At 39.0% G+C, this 24,680-nt stretch overlaps 1 pseudogene; it reads left to right on the plus strand.

Annotated features, from left to right (window-relative positions):
* The first annotated feature begins 19,021 nt into the window (after positions 1-19,021).
* LOC102982149 (glutathione S-transferase Mu 4-like) lies at positions 19,022-19,673 on the plus strand (annotated as a pseudogene).
* The last annotated feature ends 5,007 nt before the right edge of the window (positions 19,674-24,680 follow it).

Genomic DNA, 24,680 nt, shown 5'->3' on the forward strand with positions numbered 1-24,680 from the left:
GCTGGGAGTACTCTTCCAGTACTATGTTGAATAAGAGTGGTGAGAATGGGCACCTACCCTTGTATTGTTCCTCACCTTAGAGGAGAAGCTTTCAATCTTTCATCACTGAGTATGATGTTAGCTGTGGACTTGTCATATATGCCCTTTATTATGTTGAGGTATGTTCCTTCTATACCCAGTTTGTTGAGGTTGTTATTCCTACTGTTGAAATTTTCCATTCTGTGTTTGTTTTCCCTTTAAGCAAATTAAAGTTGCGTCTATTTGACTGCGGCAGAATTGGAGACAGCTAAAAGTTGTTGGAACTCCATTCACCAAAGCTATTAAGGGCTCCCTGGGTGTGAAGGGGTCATCTTTTTAGGTCTTGGGCTGGGTGGGACATTTCAATTTTTAGGTAGCATACAGTTAGTTGCATCACCTTCACATAGGGAAGGCTTAAATTGAGGTAGTTTCCATGATTTTCTTTTTTATATGGAGTCATACACATTCATCCTTGTGTATAACTTCTGGTGCCAACTGAGCACCAACATCATGGTTCTGGATGTAGAGTTGAGCTTCAGTCTGAATGACAAAAACAGCAGCCAGCACCCTTTGCATGAAACCCAAAGTTGGAGCCTCATTTCCTGAAATAGAATAACATTCTAGCTTTCCCAGCTGCCAATTGTAACACACAATTTGTAGTTAAGATTTGAATTTCTCAGCAACTGTGCCTAAGGGTCTCTGGGACTCTCCTAAAATCAGTGAGAAAAAGTGACAGTCTGTGAGCAGCTTGCTCAGGTCCGTCATCTTTATTTAATGTTAGCACATAATTGAACTGCAAGTAGTTAGAGTATTGGGGCAAGAAAATGTTCCTTTCAGGGTTGTTTTTTTTTTTTCATGTTTTCATTTCAGACAGGGTGGCTCCCTAGTTGCTGGAATAGGAAGGGACAAGAAAAAAATCTGCTAGTTTTCTTCATTTACTCATCTCTGTTCAATTCTGGTTTCACGTTTTGATTCAAAAGAAGGCCGTCAAAAGAGGTTGTGCTCTTCAGCTCCATCATGTAGGTGACCCTGAAATCGTAGAAATTGGGAGAATGTCTGAGCCTAACGCATTGCATTTGAGGGCTGTAAAACAGACAGCAATGATATGGCCACTGATTTTTAGTAGATACTACTGACAGAAGCCTCTGGTCTCTTCATCAAAGAACTGCAACATACGTTGACTGGAAGGTCTTCTCCTTTTAATGGTGGTGGGAGAGACTCTGGATTAGGTAGCTGCTCTGGTGTGAGTGAGTTTGCCTCTTTAGGATGTTCTACTGTGAAGGGGTTCCTGGACTACTTACTGCTATTGGCAGGTACTGGGAAGTTAGCCAAACTTCTCCACAGTGATGGGGAATGTCCAAGTATGACATATGATGGGCCCATGGTCTGATGTAAACTGTATTTGAATACTGGTGTTACTGTTTTCCATCTGTGTGAACCTGGGAGCATTAACCTCTCTGAGCCTTGGATTTCTTATCTGCCAAATAGAGAGTATTAGTCAGGGTTCTCTAAAGAAACAGAACCAACACTGTGTGTATATGTATACACACACACAGAGAGAGAGAGAGAGAGAGAGAGAGAGAGAGAGAGAGAGAGAGAGATGTACTCTAGGGAATTGGCTTACGTGATTATAGATACTTGGTAAGTTCAAAAGTCAGTGGAGTAGGCCAGCAGGCTGGAGATCCAGGGAAGAGTTGCAGTTCAAGTCCAAAAAGTGTCTACTGGTAGAATTCCTTCTTGCTCAGAGAAGGTCAATTTTTGTTCTATTCAGGCCTTCTACTGTTTGGATGAGGCCCACCCACACTGTGGAAGGCAATTGCCCCTACTCAAAGTCGACCAATTTAAATGTCAATGTCATCCAAAAAACACCTTCACAGAAACGTCTAGTATAATGTTTGACTAAATATCTGGGCACTGTGGTCCAGTCAAGTTGACATAAAATTAGCCATCACATGGGGATAATTCCACCTAACTTTAGGACTGTTTGAAGACTTAATGAGATAATGTATGTAAAGTCAAAAGAAGTTGACCTTTCCACAAATGGTGGCTGCTATTTTCCTGATTGAGCTGTTAGTAGCCAAAAAAACAAGATCAAACTTGGTATAAACTTCCTGGAGGGAAACTTGGCAATATGTACAAAAAACCTTCAATGATTTGTTGTTCGAAGTGTGCTTCCATAATTAGAACTGTATCCAAAGAACATAACTCAGGATGAGAATAAAATCTAGTTTTGGGGATGCTCATAACAGTGATAATTATAATACAAAAAATTGGAAACAATCTAAATGTTCAACAATATGAAATTGAATTAATAAATTAAGATATAGGTCACACAATGGAGTATTAAGCAACCCTTTACAACAATGTTGCAGAAGACTTTTTTAATGGAAAATGGTGATATAATGAGAAGTTAAAAAAAGGGACTGAAATAAATATGTACAGTGTGAGCTTGTGATTGTATTAAAACTATATGCATAAAGACTGAAAGGTCATTCTCCAAAATACAAAGGATAGTTATTTCTGGGTGGTGAGGTTAAGGGTGATATTTGATGTTATTGTTGATATTTTTTGTACATCTGAATTTTCTTATTTTTTAAAAAATGAATGTGTCACAAAGGTAATTTTTAAGCAGTATTGTAATGGGTTTGCTATGGTAGATATGAGACTGGTCAGAGAGAATTTGGCTAGGTGGTGATGCTCTGAAAGAGGGGGTAAGGCAACAAGGTCAAAATAAGTGGAATCTTCCAGGTGTGGCCTCACCTGGAAAGAAAGCCAGCTCCAGGAGGAGCCTTCACTGGAAGAAAGAGGGTGCTCTTTTCTCGATCATTTGAAAAGCCCTCATAAGCAGGGTCACACCAGAGGGCTTTTGAGGCGTCCAATAGGGCCAGGACTAGGGTGAAGCAAGCAAGGAACCCAGGGTACAAGATGTAAGGTGGCACACACTCTCAGGTGCTGACCCTGTGCTTGCACGGCAAAGACGTTCCAGCACCTTCTTTAGCACATGCCTGAGTAAGTGTTGCCTTATATTCTGTACCCTGGGTGCCTCAATTGCCTCACCCTAGTCTCTGTTCTGGTGTCAACAAGTAACTCCTAACTGATTGCTCCTACAGAAATGTTATTAGCTGAGTTGGAGCTGGAGTGAAGGAAATGTGTCACCATGCTCAACAGGTGGATGAGTCTGTGGGAGGTGGGTCCCTCTTTCTCTACTGCCTGTCAATCTAAGATGTGTTACTAATAGTATGAAACTATCGTTTGTTTTTGTAATTGGCATGGGTATTTTTTGGGAGGTTGTGGTGTTGGGCAGGAAATGATACAGTAAAATACTTTACAGTGATACATGTTGGCTATTTGCTATGGTCTTATTAAATTACTCCTAGAGTAACTCATTTATCTTACATGCCAGGAAATAGATGCCAGACATTAAGATAAAGACAGTTTTAAAAATTAAGAATCTAATAAAGGCTGAGGAAGTTAGCTACAACCTCAGTGAAGATTACAAATTTCTCTGAGCAGATAGAAGTCAGAAATGGTGCCCCCTGAACTCACGAAACCTCAGCCATATAAAGAGCACAGACATGGAATCCTGGTATAGTAACTGTGAGAAGATTCAATCTAAAATTCTCTTAAATTTGAAGATACTAGACTGTTTCAACTTAATGCATCTGCCTAAATCCATTGTACAGTTATAATTTTAGATGGGAATTATAAGGCTGACTTGTTAGACCAGTTAGACACATTTCTTTAAACATTAGAAGCACACAAATGCCAAATAAGTGCAGATTCCTTAATGCAAAAAATCAAAACACATAACTCTTAAAGATTTACGTTTTAGTTCTAAACCTTCCTGGGCTTAAAAGAACTCTATCTCTGTGGTAGGCAGAATTCTAAGATGATCCCCCAATGACCCACACCCTTGTATACTCTCCTCCCCTTGAGTGTGGCTGGAACTTGCAAATATGATATCATTCCTGTAATTAGGTTACTAATCAATTGACTTTGAGCTAATCAAAACAGATTCCTTGGTGGACCTGCCTTATCCAGTGAACCTTTAAAAGGAGAAGCATCAGAGAAATGTGCTCCTGCTGACTTTGAAGATGTAGATCAGCTCTGGCCAATGGACAGCAAAAAACCTGGGACCTCAGTCCTAAAACCACAAGAAATTCAATTATGCCAGCAACCAGTAAATCTGGAAGAGGACCCTGAGCTTTAGATGAGAACCAGTGCCCTAGATTTCGGCCAGGTAAGACCCTGAGCTAGCCCATGCCTGACCTCCTGATCCACAGAAATGGTGTAACGAAAAACGTTCCCTCTGTAGTGGATTGAATTGTGTTCCCTGCAATATGTTGAATACATTGAGGCCCTAACCCCTGGTACCTGTGAATGTGACCTTATCTGGAAATAAGTTCTTAGCAGATGTAATCAAATTAAGAGGAGGTCATATGGGATTAGGGTGGTCCCTAAATCTGATGACTGGTGCCCTTATAAGGAGAGGGAGATTTGGAGACACTCATAGACACACAGGGAAGATGGCCAAGTGAAGATGAGGCAGAAATTGAAGTAATGTAGCTAAAAGCCAAGGGATGGCAAGGATTGCTGGCAACCACCAAAAGCTGGGAGAAGCAATGAAGGATTCTTTCTTAGAACCTTCAGAAAGAGCATGGCCCTGCTACCTTGATTTTAAACTTCCAGCCTCCAGAATTGTGAAGAAATAAATTTCTGTTGTTATAAGCCCCTGGTTTGTGGTAATTTGTTATGGCAGCCCTAGAAAACTAATATACTCCCTAAAGAAACACTTATGCTATCTCTGGCAGAGACTGTCCAGATGCTCACCAAACCCATTTCTTCTAGCACATGGCTAGACCACATTTCCCAGCTGTCCCTCATCTGGAGGTGCTGTGCTTAGTTCTTGCTGATGGATTGTGAACAGAGGTGTTGAGACACTTCAGGTCATTGAATGAAAGCTGGTGTGCTTTGTCCAAGCTGTATCTTTTCTTCTTCCATGGTGACCTTGGAGGCCTTGTGTCGAAGCTAGAAGACCCACAAGATTAAATGAGCCTGGATCTTTGAGTCTCTGCTTGGAGGAAAGCCCTAGGCCAAGAACATCTGCATTGGACTTTCCATGAGAGAGAAATAAACTTATGTTGTGCTAAGCAACTGAGATTTGGGTGTTTGTTTACTGCCCTGTTACACCATCCCAAATATTCTTTGACAGTTGATAATACACAGTGTCCAGAGATATCACCTGGGCTGCAAGGTCTGAAGCAGCAGCCAGACAGCAATTTTTTCCTGATCCCAACTGCCAGCCTGAGGTCCCTTTTTATACTCATAGTGTCTTGTACTATATACATACTAAAGATTAAAAAGGGATGATCACTGTATTAGTCAGGATTCTCCAGAGAAATAGAACTAACAGGAGATAGATGGATAGATAGATAGATAATGAGGAATTGGCTCATGCAATTATGGAAACTGAGAAATCCCACAATCTGCCATTTGCAAGCTGAAGACCCAGGAAATCTGGTGGTATAGTTCAGTCTGAATCTGAAGGTCTGAGAATTAGGGGAACCAATGGTATAAGTCTCAGTCTGAATGTAGGAGAAATCCAATGTCCCAGGTCAGCAGCAATCAGGCAGAGAAGGGGTGAATTTTCCCTGCTTTTGTTTTTCCTTTTATTCAGGTCCTTAAACGATTGGATAGTGCCCACCCACATTGGGAGGAAAATCTGCTTCACTGATTCAAATGCTAATGTCATCCAAAAACACCTTCATACAAATACCCAGAAATAATGTTTAGCTAAATATTTGGGCACCCCATGATGCAGTCAAGTTGACACATAAAATTAATCATCACGGTCTCATAGCCCATGTTCCTGGTTTGTGCCTAATTATTGCCAAATTCTTCCATCCACTCACAGAACCCTGTAACCTCAGGCTGCTCCTTCACAGAATGGGATTTTTAATTTTAATATCTCAAGATACTTAAAAGTCTTTATGTTTAGTTTTAAATACTTTGAACTTGACTGAATCTTGCATTTTCCATCTTTTTCAACATAACTCTTACAGATTTAAAGAAGACATCCGTAATAATTTCTTAAGGCTTTGTCCCTAGTTCTAAGGACATTATACTGACATGTTTGGACATTTAAGAGAAGTTTAAGATTCACTATACTTTTAAGTTTAATTTATTATGTTCATTGGAATTAAATGCTGAGGTTTTATTTGTTAGTCAGATATTTAAGGGGCTTAAAAAGTCAATTGAATTATTCAATTTATAAAGATCTTAGTTAAATGGGACCAGTTATCAGTCAAAGGCATTTGTATAAGAGATCATTAAACTTGCCTAGATTATAAATAGAATAATAAGATCTGTAGGTTGAACTCAAAAGCTTGAGGAAAAACTAGGTTTGGAGTTTGGAACTTTAATAAATAAAATATTTATATTAAACCCCCTCATTTGATAGCAAATCATTTTCCACAAACAAAACAAAATCTCACATTATAGCTTAAAAACAAAATCAAATGAACAAATAAACCTGCTTCTACACCACACAGTAGATAGCTTCTAATCTACTCTGGGTTGGGGAACCAGATAATCAGGATTTTGAGAATACTGCTCCCGTCAGTGTCTGAGGAGCTCCTCAACAGACAAAGAGCATGAATTTTAGTACACATAAAAGGTGTAGTGTATTTAGACCAGAACAACCACCAGGGATGTTTGCTAAAAAATCAGATCCTGAGCCTCTTCCTTGTGATTCTGCTCCCCTGTATCTGAGGTAGGATTTGAGGGATCTGGAATTTTTAATACAGTGCTTCTCACAGGGTGGTTCATGAAGCAGCATCAGCTTTACTTACTTAAGATATTTCTTTACAGGCCACAAAAGGAAAAATAGACAAGTGAGACTATATCAAACGAAACAGCTTCTACACAGCAAAGGAAAAAATCAGCAGAGTGAAAAGGCAATATTTGGAATGGGAGAAAATATTTGCAAACCATCTATCTGATAAGGGGTTAATCTCCAAAATATATAAGGAACTTCTTCAATTCCATAGTAAAAAAACAAAAAACAAAACAAAAACTAATAGCCTGATTAAAAAATGGCTAAGGACTTGAATAGACATTTATCTGAAGAAAACATACAAATGGCCAACAGATATATGAAAAGATGCTCAATGTCACTAATCATCAAGGAATTATAAATCACAACCACAAAGAGGTATCATCACCTTATACCTGTCAAGATGGCTACTATCAAAAAAACAGCAGATAACAAGAGTTGGCAAGGATGTGGATAAATTGAAACACTTGCACACTGTTAGTGGGGATGCAAAATGGTGTAGCTGCTATAGATAATAGTGTGGAGGTTCCTCCAAAAATTAAAAATAAAACTGCCATATGATCCAGCTACCCCACTTCTGGGTATTTACCCAAAAGAATTGAAATCAAGATTTCAGAGATATTAGCACTCCTATGCTCATTGCAGCACTATTCACACTAGTTAAGAGGTGGAAACAACCTAAATGCTCATTGACAGATAAGTGGATAAAGAAAATGTGGTATATACATACAATGGAATAGTATTCAGCCTTAAAAAGGAAGGAAATTCTGCAATATGAGACAACCTTGAGGACATTATGCTAAGTGAAATAAACCAGTCATAGAAAGACAACTACTACATGATGCCACTTATATGAATATATAAAATACTCAAATCCATAGAATCAAAGAGTGGGATGGTGGTTGTCAGGGGCTGGGGGGAGGAAGAAATGGGAGTTACTAATCAATGGGCATAAAATTTCAATCAAGCAAGAAGAATACATTCTAGAGATTTGCTGTACATTGTACCTATAGTCAACAATGTATTATATACTTTAAAAATTGTTAAAAGGGTAGATCTCATGTTAAGTGTTCTTACCACAATAAAATAAAGTAAAATAAAATAAAACAAAAAGGTAAAATAAAATTAAGGAAATATGGAAAATATTTCTTCTAATGTTCTCTGCTAGTCTGAGTCACTTGTTATTTAGGAATGGCTTCTCTGTTTGCCTGGCTCAGTGGCTGCCTTCCTCCCTGAAGAATCTCTGCCTACTGTTTCTCAGTTCCCAATGTTGCAGACCCATCAGAGGTTTTTATTCTCTTGACACCCCCAGTTTTCAGTCTTCAGATTGAATATGGGCTAGAAGAAGGTCACCCACTGGGCAGAGCCATGACATTTCCTGTCATCACAATAGGGTCTATTGGCTGAGGCAGTCTGTTTGATTTTTCAATGATTCCTTGTGAATTGATGCAAGTGCACTTTTGTGACACATATTGTTTCTTCAGAGGCCTTTTCAAATGTCTTCTTGGTTGTGACACATATAATTGAAATGGCCACATATCAGAGTGTATCTATTATACATGCTTGCAAAATGTGAGGACAGGAAGTACAGTAGATGTTAGAGATAAATCTTGGAAATGCCACTGTTATCTGATAATTTATAACTGCAAATGATGAGGAAGTCACAAGTAATTTTACTGGAATAAATATCAATTTTTGCAGCATTGCAATTGTCTCTCCACATGTGAACGGGAAAACTGCCCTCACAAGGGTAGGCATGCCCCTAACATTTGCAGGGCTTGAGGCAAGAGTATCAGTGAAGACCCTAGCAGTGCAGTGCCTCCCTCTTTTCTTCCACCCCTGGCTTTGTCCTGAACCATTATTGTAGCCCAAGTGACTAAGCTCTATCTACTCCTGCACCCCAATCACCAGCCACCCCTTAGCACAGTCTGCTTTCAGGAGGATGGACCCAGGGACAGGCTTGCATGGGTCCTGGAAATGGCCTGAGTCCCTCTGAGCAGGGAATTTCAGGGTCCTGAGACCCAGAGCTTGACCTAGAAGAGGGGCTGTGGGCTTTGAGTGGATACATCCTCTTGGCTCTATGCTTTACTTGCCTCATGTGGAGGACTCAGCTGGAGGAAATCTAGATCAGGGTCTTCTACACATTAAAGTCTAACCTGTGGGCCTCCCTGTAAGTGAGGGGCCCAGATAAGGAGCCCTGGTTGCCCAGGTCTAAGGGTAGTTGCCCAGGTCTAATTGTCAGCAAGGATGTGTCATCATTGGGGAAACTACCTTAGGACCCTTATGGTACTCTTTGTCTTGTGTTATGACATCTAATTTTTATCAGCGGCCACAATCAATTAATGTGGGACCCTAAGTCATTATGCTCCCATCACTCTTCTCTTATCTCAGCCACACCCTTCCCCTGAAATCCTCCCCCCAATAACAATTCAGTTTTCCTATATTTATGATTTTCAATCATTAAGCCACCTTTAAGAGTTAGAGTGTCTCAAAATTCTTTGGGAGTTTGAAATGCTTTATGGAAGAGCAAAAGAGTTTAGTGGTTAAATAGGTTCAGGGAATGCTGCATATGCCCTCTCCCTAACCTGGTGACTTACAATTCAGCTTGGCATATTAAAGACTCTGAGAATTCCTGCAGTAAGTATATCTGTTTCACTTTATTTAACTCTTTGGTTCCATACGTATTTGAAAATAGACAGCCCACTCCTTTGATTCCAAAGAGATGCTTATTGATAGTTTCTGCCCTAAAGGAAAATTAAACTAAGGCATTTTTCTATTTATTTGATACCTATTTATTATGCCAAAGACTGGACTAGAGGTACAAAGGGAAACTAAAATAAGACACTGCCTTTGGGGAGCTATTAATCATTTTACCAGTGACTTCAAATGTGATTCAATTTAAATTTGGAGAAAGCTCAGTTTTGTTTAGGAATCTTAGTTCAGTTATAACTTGAGGTCAGTTTCCATTTAAATGGCTGGAAAAAAAAATGCATGACTCTGAGTGTGCCTGCTGCTGATTACATTTTTCAGTGTGTTCTGTCTGTGAAAGGGGTCTTAAAATTAGAAAATCAGATAGCCTTTTATCTTGGATCTTATGTGGGCCATCCCCAGACCTCGGGGTACTTTGGGGCTGATGTGGCCCACCACTACCTCCTAGGATTTGTTGGGGTGCTAAAGTGGCCCATCACTACCTCTTAGGTTACTTAGGAACTGATGTGATCTGTCTCAACCTCCCATGGTACCTTGAGGCTTCTGTGGCCTATCACTACTTCCAAGGGTACTTTGTAGGCTGTCAAATGATCAGTGGTCTTCCAGGAGCCTGCGCAATCCAAGAATCAATAAAGCATTAGAGTTGTTGCTACTTAGAACCATTGTTTTTTTGCGGGGGGGCACACAGGCTCTTTTGGGAGAGTTTCAGTGCTTCCTGTACATTTCAAGTCTTTGTTTTATCTCACCGCTTGCCTCCCATAGTCAGGAATGTGTGATGTAACCTGAGATGAAATAAGAACTGCTTGTCTCCTTAGGGGTGTTTTTAGGTACAACCTTTAATGAAAGCAGGGAAAGGCCTGGGTGGTCTCTCAGCAGCTCTTTAGTTACCGCGATTGTAGCAATGTTATTGGTGCTCCATCTGTATTTCTTCCACACTCACCTCTACATGTTGAAGGCTGCTCACTGTGAACACCTGTGATCCTGCCAGAGGGCTTTTTTACCCCTTTGGTTAGGGGAACATGCTCAGCTCTCACACATAGTAAGCATAAATTGCCAGAGAGTTAATGCTTCCGGAAGCAGGCTTCAACCAATGACAATGGAAAGTTAGTGAATACAGTAAGTCCCCTACATATGAACGAGTTCCTTTCTGAGAGCACGTTCGTAAGTCCAATTTGTTCGTAAGTCGGACAAAGTTAGCCTAGGTACCCAACTAACACAATCGGCTATATAGGACTGTACTGTAATAGTTTTATAATACTTTTCACACAAATAATACATAAAAAACAAACACAAAAAGTAAAGAAAACATTTTTAATCTTACAGGACAGTACCTTGAAAAGTGCCGTAGTACAGTACAACAGCTGACATCCAGGGGCTGGTATCGAGTGAACAGGCAGGAAGAGTTACTGACTGGAGGAGGGGGAGGAGGTGGGAGATGGTAGAGCTGAAGGATCGTCAGCAACAGGAGACGGAGGGCAAGCTGCAATTTCACTCACGCCTGACGTGGATGGCACAGGTTCTGGTTCCTTGCTGGATTCAGCTCTATCTAGCCTCTTTTCTCATCATAGATGACATGGTAACACTGGATTGCATTCTGAACGGCTGCTGCAACCTTCGTGTACCATTCTACGTTCGGGTCCTGTGCCTCAAAAACGAACAGTTCCTCCTCAAATAAAGAAAATCCCCTTGTCATTTCCTGCATCGTGCATCTCTTCAGTTCTTCAGTTACTTCTTCTTCCTCTTGTCTCTCTTCATCCTTTCTCTAGTCTTCCAATTCCTTTAGGTCTTCATTAGTAAGCTCCTCGTGTTGCACAGCAACAGTTCTGGACAGTAAAGTACAAAAAAGCACAACCACTTGTAGGGGATGCACCCACGTGACAATGTACATCAGACACATGAACTAACTTACATGATTGGACACGCGGACGCACGTTTGTATCTTTGAAAGTTCGCAACTTGAAGGTTCGTATGTAGGGGACTTACTGCAAATACCCCAGCTTTCTCATCCTTAGTTGGAATAGCTCTGAGGTGTATTCTTTATTGTTTCCCATGGTTCCCCACTGAAACTGACCTCCAGTTGCCACGATGGTAACTAGCTTAAAAACACATTCTTTATTGGCTGCATTCACTTCCATTTTCATTTCCCCACTTCCCCACTGGTGTTTCCTGACATTGCCTCCTTGCTAAAAATGCCTACACTTAGATACGTGTATAAGGTCTCCTTATTGGAGAAACCCCAAACGAGCCAGTGATTCTAATATATTTAGTCTTGAAGTTTGCTAATGGAGGCTAGAGAGACCTTCTTTACCTGTGACTATCATTTGGAACTAATTGTTTGAAAAATGTTATAGTCCATTTTTAGTTTGTTACTTTAAAATTGAAGAAAAATATATTCTGACTCTACTAGTGATAGACATTATAAATCATGAAAGAAAAACATGTATTGATATCAGGAGTTGCAAAATTAAAACACTTGGTCTAAAGCCTTTTCTATCCATCTTCTTTTGACCTGAATCTGGCTGAATTCACTGGTACATTATTACTTGTAAGCAGAAAAGGTTTTTTTTATTATTATGTGCATATCCTACATGTGTTATCTACAGATGAGAAGGCCAAAAGTGGTCATAATGAAAGGGAGAGGTATCTTGTGCCTCAGTGTGGTAGGTAGCTTCTAAGATAGCCCCTAAATACTTCCACCTCTTTGTACCCATGGCTTTGTGTAATCCCCTTCCCTTGAGTAACTTGCTTCAGTGAACTTTCTCAACTATGAGGATATGTCACTTCTATGATTCGGTTATAAGAGATTGTAAACTCCATCTTGCTATCCAGACACTTCCCTTTGCTTGCTTTGTTGAAGCAAGCTGCCTTGTATAGGAGGCCCAGGTAGCAAGGAACTGAGGATGACCTCTGTCTAACAGCCAACAAGGAACTGGGATTCACAGTCCAACAAGCCAAAAGGAGCTGAATTCTGTCCACAATCATGAAGTGAGCTTGGAAGTAGATCCTTCCCTAGTTGAGTTTTGAGACGAGGCTCTAGCCCTGTCTGACATCTTGATTGCCACCTCATAGGGCATCTGAGGCAGAGGACCCAGCTAAGCTATCCTCAGATTCCTAATCCACAGAAACTATGAGATAATAAATGTGTGTTGTTTTAAGCTACAAATATATGTGGTAATTTATTATGCAACAATAGATAACTAATATACTCAGCACGTGTAAATATGTGCAATAGTTAAGAATTTGAACTTTTGTATTCATTCTGTATTAGGGCAAATATTTGGGATGTAGAAGGAAAATTCAGGCTCTAACAGTGTCAATGTCACCCTGACTACTGAATCAAATTGACCATGGTAGTGATGGATCATGCTTAAATTTCAGGCTTGAGCTCCCACTGTTCTCAAAAGAAAAGGAAGATACCTTCTCTTTGAAAGTCTATCTGATCAAGATTCTTTGTATAAAAATGGCCACTCGTAGATTAGCTTCTGAGCATATTTTCTACCAATGATCTTAAGTCATCCCTAAGCTTATGCAAGTCTCTTAGCAACAGAAGATGATCCCGAATGAGAAAGCATCATGAGCCAACTCCCCTGCAAGCATCTGAGACAAAAAAGATGGGATTTTAAACTTTATTTTTAAAAATATTTAAAATGAATTCATCTTGAGAAAATGGAGCAGCATGTATAAATCTATTAGCTGTTTGAATAAGTTCAGTTGTTTCAAGGTTACATCTTCTGTGTCTAGGATAAATATATTTTAAAAATCCATACAGTAAAATGTAAAAAACAGTTTCCTTGGAATCAACACGTCTACTGCCAGAGAAGTCACATTTCTTGTAAAACAATTCAACATAATGGATGACGGTGGAGTGAGGCCAGCTGGTTTTAAATATCAAGCTGACAGTGGAATGTGGTATTTAGAAGATAGTCACAGCACAACATACAAGGAGACACAGAAATCTATTGGTTGACAACTTAACAAAATGCAGTGTGTTCTCCAAAGGATTATTTCAGCCTCGGATATAGCTACCTTTCACATAGCTTCATTTTATGCTCAGCAAATTCTGTCTGTTGTGGGTGAATTCCACAGAATCATCTCAGAGATAAAACTGCTTCATAACTGAGTCTTTTTGTGCCTTTATTCTCTAGCCTACACATTTTTGAGTAGGGGTATGTAAGATGATACACTGGGGTATAGGAAGAAAATATTAGAATTTTTCCTTTAAAAAAACAGGAAAGAAATTAAGCTTTATCAAGAGTTGATATTCATACTGACACTGATGGTCTCACTCAGTTTCTCTGCATAGAAGGCTATTTGTGTGTCATGCCCAGTGTCCGTGGTTTCCTGAGAGAAAAGTGAGATCCCATAATGCAGACAGGTTGACTGAGGTCTCTTCACCATTTGTTGGTTCTATCCAGGGTATTGAAGTTCCCATGAGACTGGTTAAGTGGATTTGATGGTTATATTTTCTTGCAAAGTAGAAACTACATATTGAAACTGTATATTGAAATGAAATGAGTGACCTTGAAAATCTTTTCTACCACACACAAATTCACTGGCTATTCCAAAGCAAAACGTGAAAAAGAGCTGTTGAACTTATTTTTGCTCTTCTTTTTACAGTTTAGATTATTCATTTGAGACCCCTCTTCTTTGATAATGCAAGCGTTTATGCTATACATTTCTCCCTAATTATAGATAATTGTGGACATCACATGGTAGATCTTGTTTTTTTAATCCAATCTGCCAATTGTCTTTTAATTGGTGTATGGACCATTTTAGCTGCAGCTCACAAATTTTGTTATGTTGTATTTTCATTTTTTGCTCAGTTCAAAATATTTTCTAATCTCCCTTGGGACATCCTTTTTGATCCATGGATTATTTTGGAGTGTGTTAATTTCTAAGAGTTTGGGGATTTTTCAAGATGTCTTTCTGTAATTAAATTCTAGTTTAATTCCATTATTGTCAAAGAACATACTTTGCATCATTTTAATTCTTCTAAATTTGTTAAGTTTTGTTTTAGTACCCAGGGTATAGTCTATATTGTTGAACATTCTATGTGCACTTGAAAAAAGTGAGCACTTTGCTGTTGTTAAGTGAATTTTTCTATAAATAAATGTCATTAGGTCCAGGTGATTGATAAGTTTGTTCACTTCTCTTATATTCTTGCTGAATTTCTGTATACTTGTTCTGTCAAGTACTAAGAGAGGAGTGAAATTTTTTTCACCTGTAATTGTGAATTTATCCATTTCTCCTTTCAGTTCTATCAGATTTTGCTTCATGTATTTTGAAGCTCTGTTTGGTGCATACATACACATTTAGAACTCTTATGTCTTTTAGTGAGTTGATCCTTTTACATTATGTAATGTCACTTTTTAATCTCTGGTAATTTTCTTTGCTTTTAAATCTACTTTGCCTGATATTAATATAGAATTTTTATACCATGAGTAAATAAAAATAGATTTTTGATAATATTTTATATTGTATCATCTTAAATTTCTGTTTCATGTATGTTATACAGTGTATGTAATACTTAAGCACACAGTGGTTGTATAATGTATGTAAAATATAAGTAGTATATAAGTATAATAGTGCTTGCAGATGTATTATTTAAGTTTGGAGACCATTTTTCTAAACTTGCATAATCCAAAGTGTACTGTAACTTGCACTGTTTTCACAGAATGCTAACTGATATTATGAATAAATATAAATAATATGAAGGTTCTCATAGTCTTACAAGGATAAGAAATGCTGCATTAAGCAGAACTGAACATGTTTCTTTGCTACACGACCTCTTGGAGACTTTATGGTGCCAATATGTATGATGACTCTTCAAGAGGGACACAATATGCAGTATTCTCCAAGCTCTGGTTCTAGGAAGAGGTTTGTTAGCCTTATTTTGTGATCAGTCTGTGTGCCTCACAGTAGCCAGACTTATGGTAAAAATACCACATTTGGCTTTTTGTGTGTTTGTAATGTCTTGCTAGCATCAAGTTACCAGTATGTTTTTCTTCATCCTAAGTAAAGAGTAGTATCACTTTATTTTCCCAAAAGAAGTGAAATTGTATTGGGCAATTGATCAAATTCTGACCAGATTGGAAGTATGAATTACTTTTATTAATCTATAATAAATCGAAAATAATATCAAAATATTCACTACTTTATTTGAAGGTCTAACCAAATAGTGAGATAACATTCTCTCTCTCTCTCTCTCTCTCTCTCTCTCTCTCTCTCTTCCCCCCTCTCTCTCTTGCTCCATATACATATATATATATATGGATTCTGATGCAGGCTAAAGTTTGAGAAGCATTGTGCTGCTATAATGCATTTAAAATTTTTTGGATTGCAATCTACAGTAATAAATGCATTTAATTTATTCTTATTTATTTATTTATTTTTATTTTGGCTGCATTGGGTCTTCATTGCTGTGCGCAGGTTTTCTCTAGTTGCAGCGAGCGGGGGCTACTCTTCATTGTGGTGCGCGGGCTTCTCATTGCAGTGGCTTCTCTTGTTGCGGAGCACGGACTCTAGGCGCGCGGGCTTCAGTAGTTGTGGCTCGCGGGCTTAGTTGCTCTGCGGCATGTGGGATCTTCCCGGACCAGGGATTGAACCCATGTCCCCTGCATTGGCAGGCGGATTCTTAACCACTGCGCCACCAGGGAAGCCGAATAAATGCATTTTAAATGGTATCCCAGTACACATCTATATTACATTCTCTCTATTTATACAACTGAAACCAAATTTCCATGAAACAATAGTAGCCCTGAATGTGCAACATGATGTTTTCTAGTCTTTACCATCTCATTCCATTTCATTAAAAAAATATGAATCATTACCCTTAAAATGAATGAATTTTACAATCCATTAATGGATTATGACCTGCAGTATGAAAAACACTGATCTCATGTCCTGTCCTGTGCTGTAGAGGCTGGATTATTGAAATCTATGTTCCACAGACTCCCTTGCAACTGGGTTCTGCATGTATATAACACATGTAAGATGGAAGGCAGAGTTTTTTTGAAGCAGCATTAACAGAGCTCCCAATGTCAAGTAAATAACTTCATGGGTATTGAGGGGCAGGGTGCGGGGTTTCAGTTTTCCTGGTGTGGATCATAGCAGGTATGGTGTGGTTCTGCAGTAGCGCTGGTAATAATGGTGTCCTGATTACAGCAACTTTTTTTTTTTTTAACAGCAGCTTTTTGATTATGGCAGTGGCTATAAGTTTCTGGAGGTAGAAGCTTCCTGATGTAGAGAAAATAGCAGATTTGAATTTTAGCTATATCAGTGCTACTAAAAGTGTGGGCCGCGTATCAATGTTAGTCCAAGAACAGTTTGTTACTTGTCTGCAGTAAGTACAGAAATTGACATTAAGTATTTTTAAAGTTTTATTGCAATTTGACATTGCTGCCACATTCAAATGAGTGATCAGTTGACTTTGACAAAGTATGGGTCTGTCATCTATTGGAAAAAATTATCACACTAATCTTTCACCATAGGTGGTTTAAGAAGCACTGAGCTAGATTATTCTGGAGGTTATATGGACATTGAAATGAAGGTAAAGAAATAGGGAGATTTCCAGTCAGGATGACACAGTGATTTCATGTTTTATATAACCCTCTGGTCCAAACATATAGCAGAGAGAGATAAAATGTAAAAATAGAAAACCAAAAGAGATACAGCCAGCTCTAAAAACAAGAAAATGGAACAGAAAGCAAAGCAGTAGTACTGGACTTGCTGAGTTCCAGGTTGAGAAGCAGAAAAAAGCATCCAGGATTTTGGTGACTGTGAAGTATAAATTTCTTCATTGATGATATGTTGGTAGTAAGTTCAGTGTTGTCTACAAATCTCTTTCTTTCAACTGATCTTAAAAGATTGCTATTTTCTCTCAGCTCCCCATTGTCCTCCTTATCTTTTGGATAAGGAGTATGAAGTCAATCTATATTTAATCTGCCAGTTTTTTTCCCAGATAGCTTTTAAGATATTCTCTTGGTCTTTGGAATACTGCAGTTTCACTATGATGTGTCTGAGTGTGTTTTGGGGATTTATTTTTACTTATCCAGCTTGATATTTAGTATGATTCTCAATGTCATTATCTTTTCAAATATCTTTCTTTCATGCTCTGTGTTCTCTTCTTTTGGAACTTCTATTAGAGATATGGTGAACATTCTTATTCTATTTTCTAAGTCTCTTAATTGTGCTTTTACTTCTTTTATTTCCTTTTCAGTTGTACTCCATTTACATAATTTTTTTCATACTGTCTTTCTAGTTCAGCATTACTCTCTTCAGCTATGTATAGTGTGTTGTTTAACATATCCATTGAGCTGGTAATTTCAAAAACTATTTTTTTATTTCTGAAAATTTCTTTTTGCTGGTTTTCAAATCTTTCTGTTTGTTTTGTTGGTAACAGTATTTCCCTCCATGATTTTTAATTTCTTATTTTTTTAACCAATTTAATGTGCTTAGGAAGTATATGTATAATTCCATTATATGAAGTTCAAAAGAATAGTACTCTTCATGTTTTTTTATGCTGATTCTTATTCATGGTGGCCTGTTTTCTTGTATTGGTTGTAATTTTTTATTATGCGCTCATGCTTGGTGGAAGGGTAGAAAATATTTATGTGCGGAAATCCTATGTGGCCCATTTTGAGAATGAGTCCCTTCACAGAAATCTTACATTTTCTCTTCTAGGCCTCTTGAAGCGTAATCAAACTGAGACTACTTTTCCAATTTTATACTGATTTCTAAGGAGTTTCTTGGATCACTCAATGTGTTAGAATATGAGAGAATATCTTTATTTATTTTTTGTTTATTATTTTTTTGAGTCCCTGTTTTCAATTCTTTCTTAAAAATTGACTTATGGTAGATGTACAATATATATGTTACAGGTGTACAATATAGTGATTCACAATTTTTAGAAGTTATACTCCATTTATAGTTATTATAATATACTGGCTATATTCCTTGTGTTATACAATATATCTAGAGAATATCTTATTCATAAGTATGGTATATCACTCAGTGGGATCTGATTCTCCAGATTTCCAATGTGTGAGTATGTGGGGTTTACCCATAGCACCAAACAATTCTCCAGACACCAGCTGGGGGTCCTATGATTCAACTCAGTTCTGACACTATCTACCCGGAGATAGCATCAGATTCCATAGGTTAAGGGTTCAGTCCCACAAGACTGTCCCTCCCCCCAACACACTTCAGATACCAATTGCAAGCCCAGGTTGTCACCTGTACGTCTGACCAACTGACTATAAATCAGAGGTTCCCACGACCCCCTCCTTGGGTTTTATTAATTTGCTAGAGCGGCTCACAGTTCTCTGGTTCCTTCCTTCCTTCCTTCTTCCCTATAACTTTTTATTTTGATATAATTTCTAACTTAAAGAAAAATTGCAAGGATGAAGTTTCAGCCTAGCTCCACTGAGGCCATCCCCTGAGTCCACAGAAAGCTAAACTATGGCCATGAACTTGGGTTACTGAAACATTCACAGGCTGGCTCATACCATCTGCCTGCTTCTGGAATACAAAGACTTAAACTATGAGGAAAAGAAGTACATGGTGGGGGATGCTCCTGACCATGACAGAAGCCAATGGCTGAATGAGAAATTGAAGCCAGGCCTGGACTTTCCCAATCTGCCCTGTTTAATTGATGATGCTCTTGAGATCACCCAGAGCGATGCCATCTTTTGCTACACTGCTTACAAGTACAACCTATGAGAGGAGACAGAAGAGAAGATTCATGTGGACATTTTTGAGAACTAGATTATAGACACCTCCAATTAGCTGGTCAGTGTCTGCTACTGCCCTGACTTTGAGAAACTGAAGCCTAAGTACTTGGAGGAGCTCTGTGAAAAGATGAAGCTCTTCTCACTTTCTGGGGAAGAGTCCATGGTTTGCAGGAGACAAGATCACCTCTCTGGATTTTCTTACTTATGACAGTCTTGACCTGCACCATATATTTGAGCCCTAGTGCCTGGACGCCTTTCCAAACATGAAAGACTTCATTGCCCACTTAGAAGGCCTGAAGACGATTTCTGCCTACATAAAGTTCAGCTGCCTTTGCCCAGGCCCTGTGTACATAAAGATTGCTGTGTTGAGCAACAAGTAGAGTCCTGTAAGACCAGAAGATAGGAGCTGTCCCTGCTTCACTGGGACCCTGAAGAAAAGCTGGACCTCCCTGTACCCCCAGAATCATCCCTCTTGTTCCTTTCTCCTTCTTTTCTTTCCCCTCCCCCATCCCTCAGACCTTATTAGACCCCTTCCCCTCCTCTAATCCCTGTTCATCTTGGCCCTTTAAAGATTTATTGTACCTAACTTTTCTTTAGCAATTCCCCCCCACCCCCAATCTTATCCTTCCTGCGCAAACCAACCAGACCATCCTTCCCTTCAGTGGTTGCCTCTGCTTTGAGGTACCTGATTAGACCCTTCTTCAGTAGAGCTCAGCCCTGAGCTCCCCAACACTGCTCTGAAGACCAGTATTGGCCTGATATGGAGACCCTGCTCCCCCAGCATGGTCCCTGCCCCAGCCCTGCCTGATCCCCAGTAAAGCCTTCTCTCTCTCTCTCTCTCTCTCTCTCTCACCCACACACACCCACACACACCCACAGACACACACACAGAGTTTATGAAGTAATGTACGAGAGAAGAAAATCCTAGACCTATCTCATGAAGTAAATGTTACCATATCAAACCCAACAGCACTAAAACTAACTAACTAAATAAAAGCATCTCAACTGTACTCATCATATTTTTTATTTTCTGTATTTTATATGAGGCTTTGACATCTTGGGGCCTTGCTAATCCTGAAGAGACTACCCCTTTCAGAGCTAGCTAATTCCTAGAGATATTAAACAACATGCCTGGCAGGATGTCTTTGGTATGCATACCAACCAATCTATAGTCCATGCTCCCAACTACCTCCTTTATTGAACTCTCACACACCAAGCCAATATTTCCCCTGCATAAGTCACTCCAGGGGCAGGTACAGGACAACTGAGGACCACCCTCATAGCCCACTGAAATTATTCAAACTAACCAATCCTAAAATGCTTAACTTCTCTTGCCTTTTTCTTCCCACAAAAACAACAATGAAGGCTTGTGCTCATATTTTTCCCTTGCTCGTTCTTCCTCCTAACTGACCCTAGTACTTCCCCATGTGGCCCTGCGTGGTATGACATGTCCTCTTCTCTTGGAAACTGTGAGAAATAAACTCTTATTTCAAAGGCAGTTGTCTCCATATCTGTCACTTTACCATACCTGATTAAAACAAATCCCAGGAAGATTTCAAGACATCAACCAACTAGAGTTTATCCCAGAAACAAAATGATAATTAACTATCAGAAAATCTATTAAAGTGATACACCACACTAAAAAAAACACAGTCCTATAATCATATCACTTGAGCAGGAAAAGCACTTGATAAAATTCAATCAAATTTATCCATCCAAAACCTAGGGCAAACATATATTTAATTGTGACACTTTTGACATATTCCCATAAAGTCGGGATTTCAATAAACATTAATAAATGCTTCAGTCCTACATTATATTGAAGTTATTAACCAATGCAAAAAGTCAGGAAAAACAAAGCGTATCCAAACTGGATTAGGGAGAGACAAGCTGTCTTCATTTGCAGACTGTGTGATAGTCCACGTAGAAAATTCAGGAAAATTCAAGAGAACCTACACATAATTTATTAAAACAAATAAGAGGTTTGCTGGATAAAATATCAACCTATAAATCCAATTGAAGTCCTCAGGGTGCCTTCAAATTGTAGTTTATAACACATAATACCTAGTGAAAAGCAAATTTCAGAAATATTCATGTGGTTTGGTCTCACATATAAAGTTTAAAACCTGAAAAATAATACTATATATATTCTAGGGATGTATACAAATGTAATCATTTAACTAAAGCTTGCATGATAATGACAGATTCTAAATTCATGATACTGATTGTCTCTGGGGAGAAAAGGGAGAAAATGAGATTAGGGGTGGTAACACATGGAACTTCACCTAGATCTATTATTATTTTCCTTTAAAAATCAGTTACAAATATTATAACAAATAAAGATTTGATAAAGCAGGGTGGTGGATGCATGGATATATCTTACATTTATTGCTATAGTTTTCTGTACAAAACATTTTACAATAAAACCAAAGGAATCAGGGAAATAAGTTAGAAAGCTGTTTGGTAATCTAGATGAAAGTTGATAGGAATACAGTCCAAGACAGTATTCTAGAAAGGAAAGAGAAAGAAATATTTGGGCTAGACAGGGAGATGGGACCGTGGAGGAAGAGTGCATAACATCTCTCAGGTTTCTAGTTTGGATGACTGGTGTGGATGGCATTGCAACCACTGAGATATGAGTGTATCTCATATGAGTGTATTTTCTGCCATGTTTTGTTTGAAATATCCATGGGACTTCCTGGTGAGAGTATGAGACTAAAAGCTGAATGCATGATTCTGAAAGTCGGGAGAAAGTATGGACAGGCAATATGGGTATGGGAGTCAACAGCATTATAGAAGGTGGTGAAAACTATGTGAGTAGGTGAGACCATCCAGGTGATGATAGCAGAGTGAGAAAAGGAGCAGGAGGAGGATAAAGTCCTAAGAAATATTAATATTTAAGGAATTGGAAGAGTAGGGGAAGTTCAGAGAATGGTTGGGGAGACACAGAGAAGAACCATGAAATTGCTGTGTCACAGAGGGGCATGGAGTCGAAAATTTCAAGAAGGTAATGTTTGGTGGTTTTACATATAGCAGAGAAGTTCAGCAAGAAAAGGATTAAAAAATTTGCCTATTACATTTAGCAAATAGGTTACTTGTGACTTTAGCAAGCATAGTTTCAGGGAATTGGGAGTTGGGGGAAGAAGTCAGGTTGAAATGGGTTGAGGATATAGTGGAAGATGAATATAGGAGTGTAGATTGCTCATTTAAGAACATCACCACTACTAGCTTTAACAATATAATCACCATAACTATCGCCACTACCAATAACGATAATTATTTCCCTCATTACCAGTACAATCATTGTCCTGTCCACTGGCATTTTTTTGTAATTCCTTTTCCCTTCCCTCAGCTTCTCTCTTTTTATGCACATCTACTACATTTGTTTGGCTCTGTGTATAAGATAGGTTCTTGATCTTGAAGGGTTTACTCTGTAGTAGAAAAGACAGGCATGCAAACATGCAACTTTAATACATGTACTCTGTGGTAGTCATTCATATTATTCTCTGGGTATTTCCTGCTTTCCTCTTTCTGGGAACACAGTAGGATTATACATCCTTGTTCTCTGTAGCTGAGTGGGGGCACGTGTTTAATTCTGGCCAACGAGTTGCGAGTTAAAGGGACATATGCTTCTTGTAACCTGGGCATTTACATTTAATTGCTGGTGTGAAACCCTCTAGAGCCAAACTACAGTAGAGTGGCTAAGTACAGCCTGTAGGCCAAATCCAGCAGGAAGCATGTTTTACAAATAAAGTTTTATTGGAACACAAATGTGCCCATTTATTGTCTATGGCTTCTTTTTGCTCTAATGGCAGAGTAGTTGGGACAAAGACTGCATGGCCCTCAAAGCCTAAAATTATTTACTATACAGAAAAAGTTTGCTGACACTTTCTCTAAAACAACCTAGCTTACCCTGATGCTCCATACTGAGGCAGTGTAGTGATAAAAATTTCTCTGATGTAAAGTGTTGTGTATTTGAATGAACACAGGCTCAGAAGCTAGATGGGTCTCTGAGTCTACATAGTTAGCCCTAGGTGCTATGGAACCCTCTACTCAGGCCTTTGTGTGGCTCAAATCACTGTCTGACAGCACTAGCCACAAGGAAGAATGAAAGCAAATGGAAACAATCTCAGACTTGCTTTGTATGGCTCTAAGGGGTTTCTATAGACTGAAAGTTTGTGTCCGCTTCAAATTCATATATTGAAATCCTAACCCCCAATGTAATGGTATTAGGAGATGGAGCCTTTTGTAGGTGATTTGCTCAGAAGGGCAGCACCCTCATGAGTGGAATTAGTGCCCTTACAAAAGAGACTCCACAGAGCTCCCTTATCCCTTCCACAATGTGAGAACACAGGGAGAAGTTACCATCTATGAACCAGGAAGTGGGCTCTCACCAGACACAGAATCTGCCTGCACCTTGATCTTGGACTTCCTAGCCTCCAGAACTATGAGAAACAAATGTGTGTTGTTCATAAGCCACTCTATCTATGGTGTTCTGTTATAGTAGTCTGAACAGATTAAGACAGGAGTAAAGGGAATATTGATGAGTGAATGTTCAGTATGATCAAGCACTCTCTAAAAGTCAGAGCTGTCTAAAATCAGAATGAGTTGCCTTGCAAGAATGAAGAGTGCAAGTGACCCTGGGGTATGGAGCATAAGCTTCTTTTTGCCCCAAGTATACAAGAAGAAGCCAACTTAACTCTTGCAAAAATGATATATTAGTTTTCTATAGCTGCATAACAAATTGCTAGAAACTTAAAACAACATACATTTATTTGCTCACAGTTCTGTAGGTCAGAAGTCTAGCAGAGCATGACTGGTTCTCTGCTCAGTGTGTCACAAGACTGATATCAAGGTGTTGGTCAAGCTGAATTCTCATCTAGAGGTTTTAGGGAAAAATCCACTCCAAAGTTCATTCTTATTAGAATTCAGTTCCTTGTAGTTGTAGGACTGAGGTTTCCATTTCCTTGTTGGCTGTTAGCCAGTGGTGGCTCTCAGCTTCTACGAAGTTGCACACATTCCTTGTCGTGTATCTCCTTCCATCTTCAAGTCAGCAATAGCATGTTGAATCTTTCTGGTGGTTGAGTATCTGACTTCCTCTCCTGTGACCAGTCAGAGGAAACTATTATACTTTTAAAGGGCTCACGTGATTAAGTCAGTCCACCTGAATAATCTCCCTGTCTTAAGGTCAATTGTACCATATAACATAACCTAATTATGGGAGTAAACTCCATCATATTCACTGCCTGGGGAATATGCAAAGTGTGTACACTGGGGTGGGGGGAACCTGGGGGGTGCATCTTAGAATTCTGCCTACTACAGATGAGAAGAGAATTCTAATATTGCATACTTAGCTGGACAAGTTGATGTTCAAAGTACATTCCAAT

The sequence above is a fragment of the Physeter macrocephalus genome, chromosome 21, assembly GCF_002837175.3.
Source record: "Physeter macrocephalus isolate SW-GA chromosome 21, ASM283717v5, whole genome shotgun sequence".
NCBI classification, from domain to species: Eukaryota; Metazoa; Chordata; class Mammalia; order Artiodactyla; family Physeteridae; genus Physeter; species Physeter macrocephalus.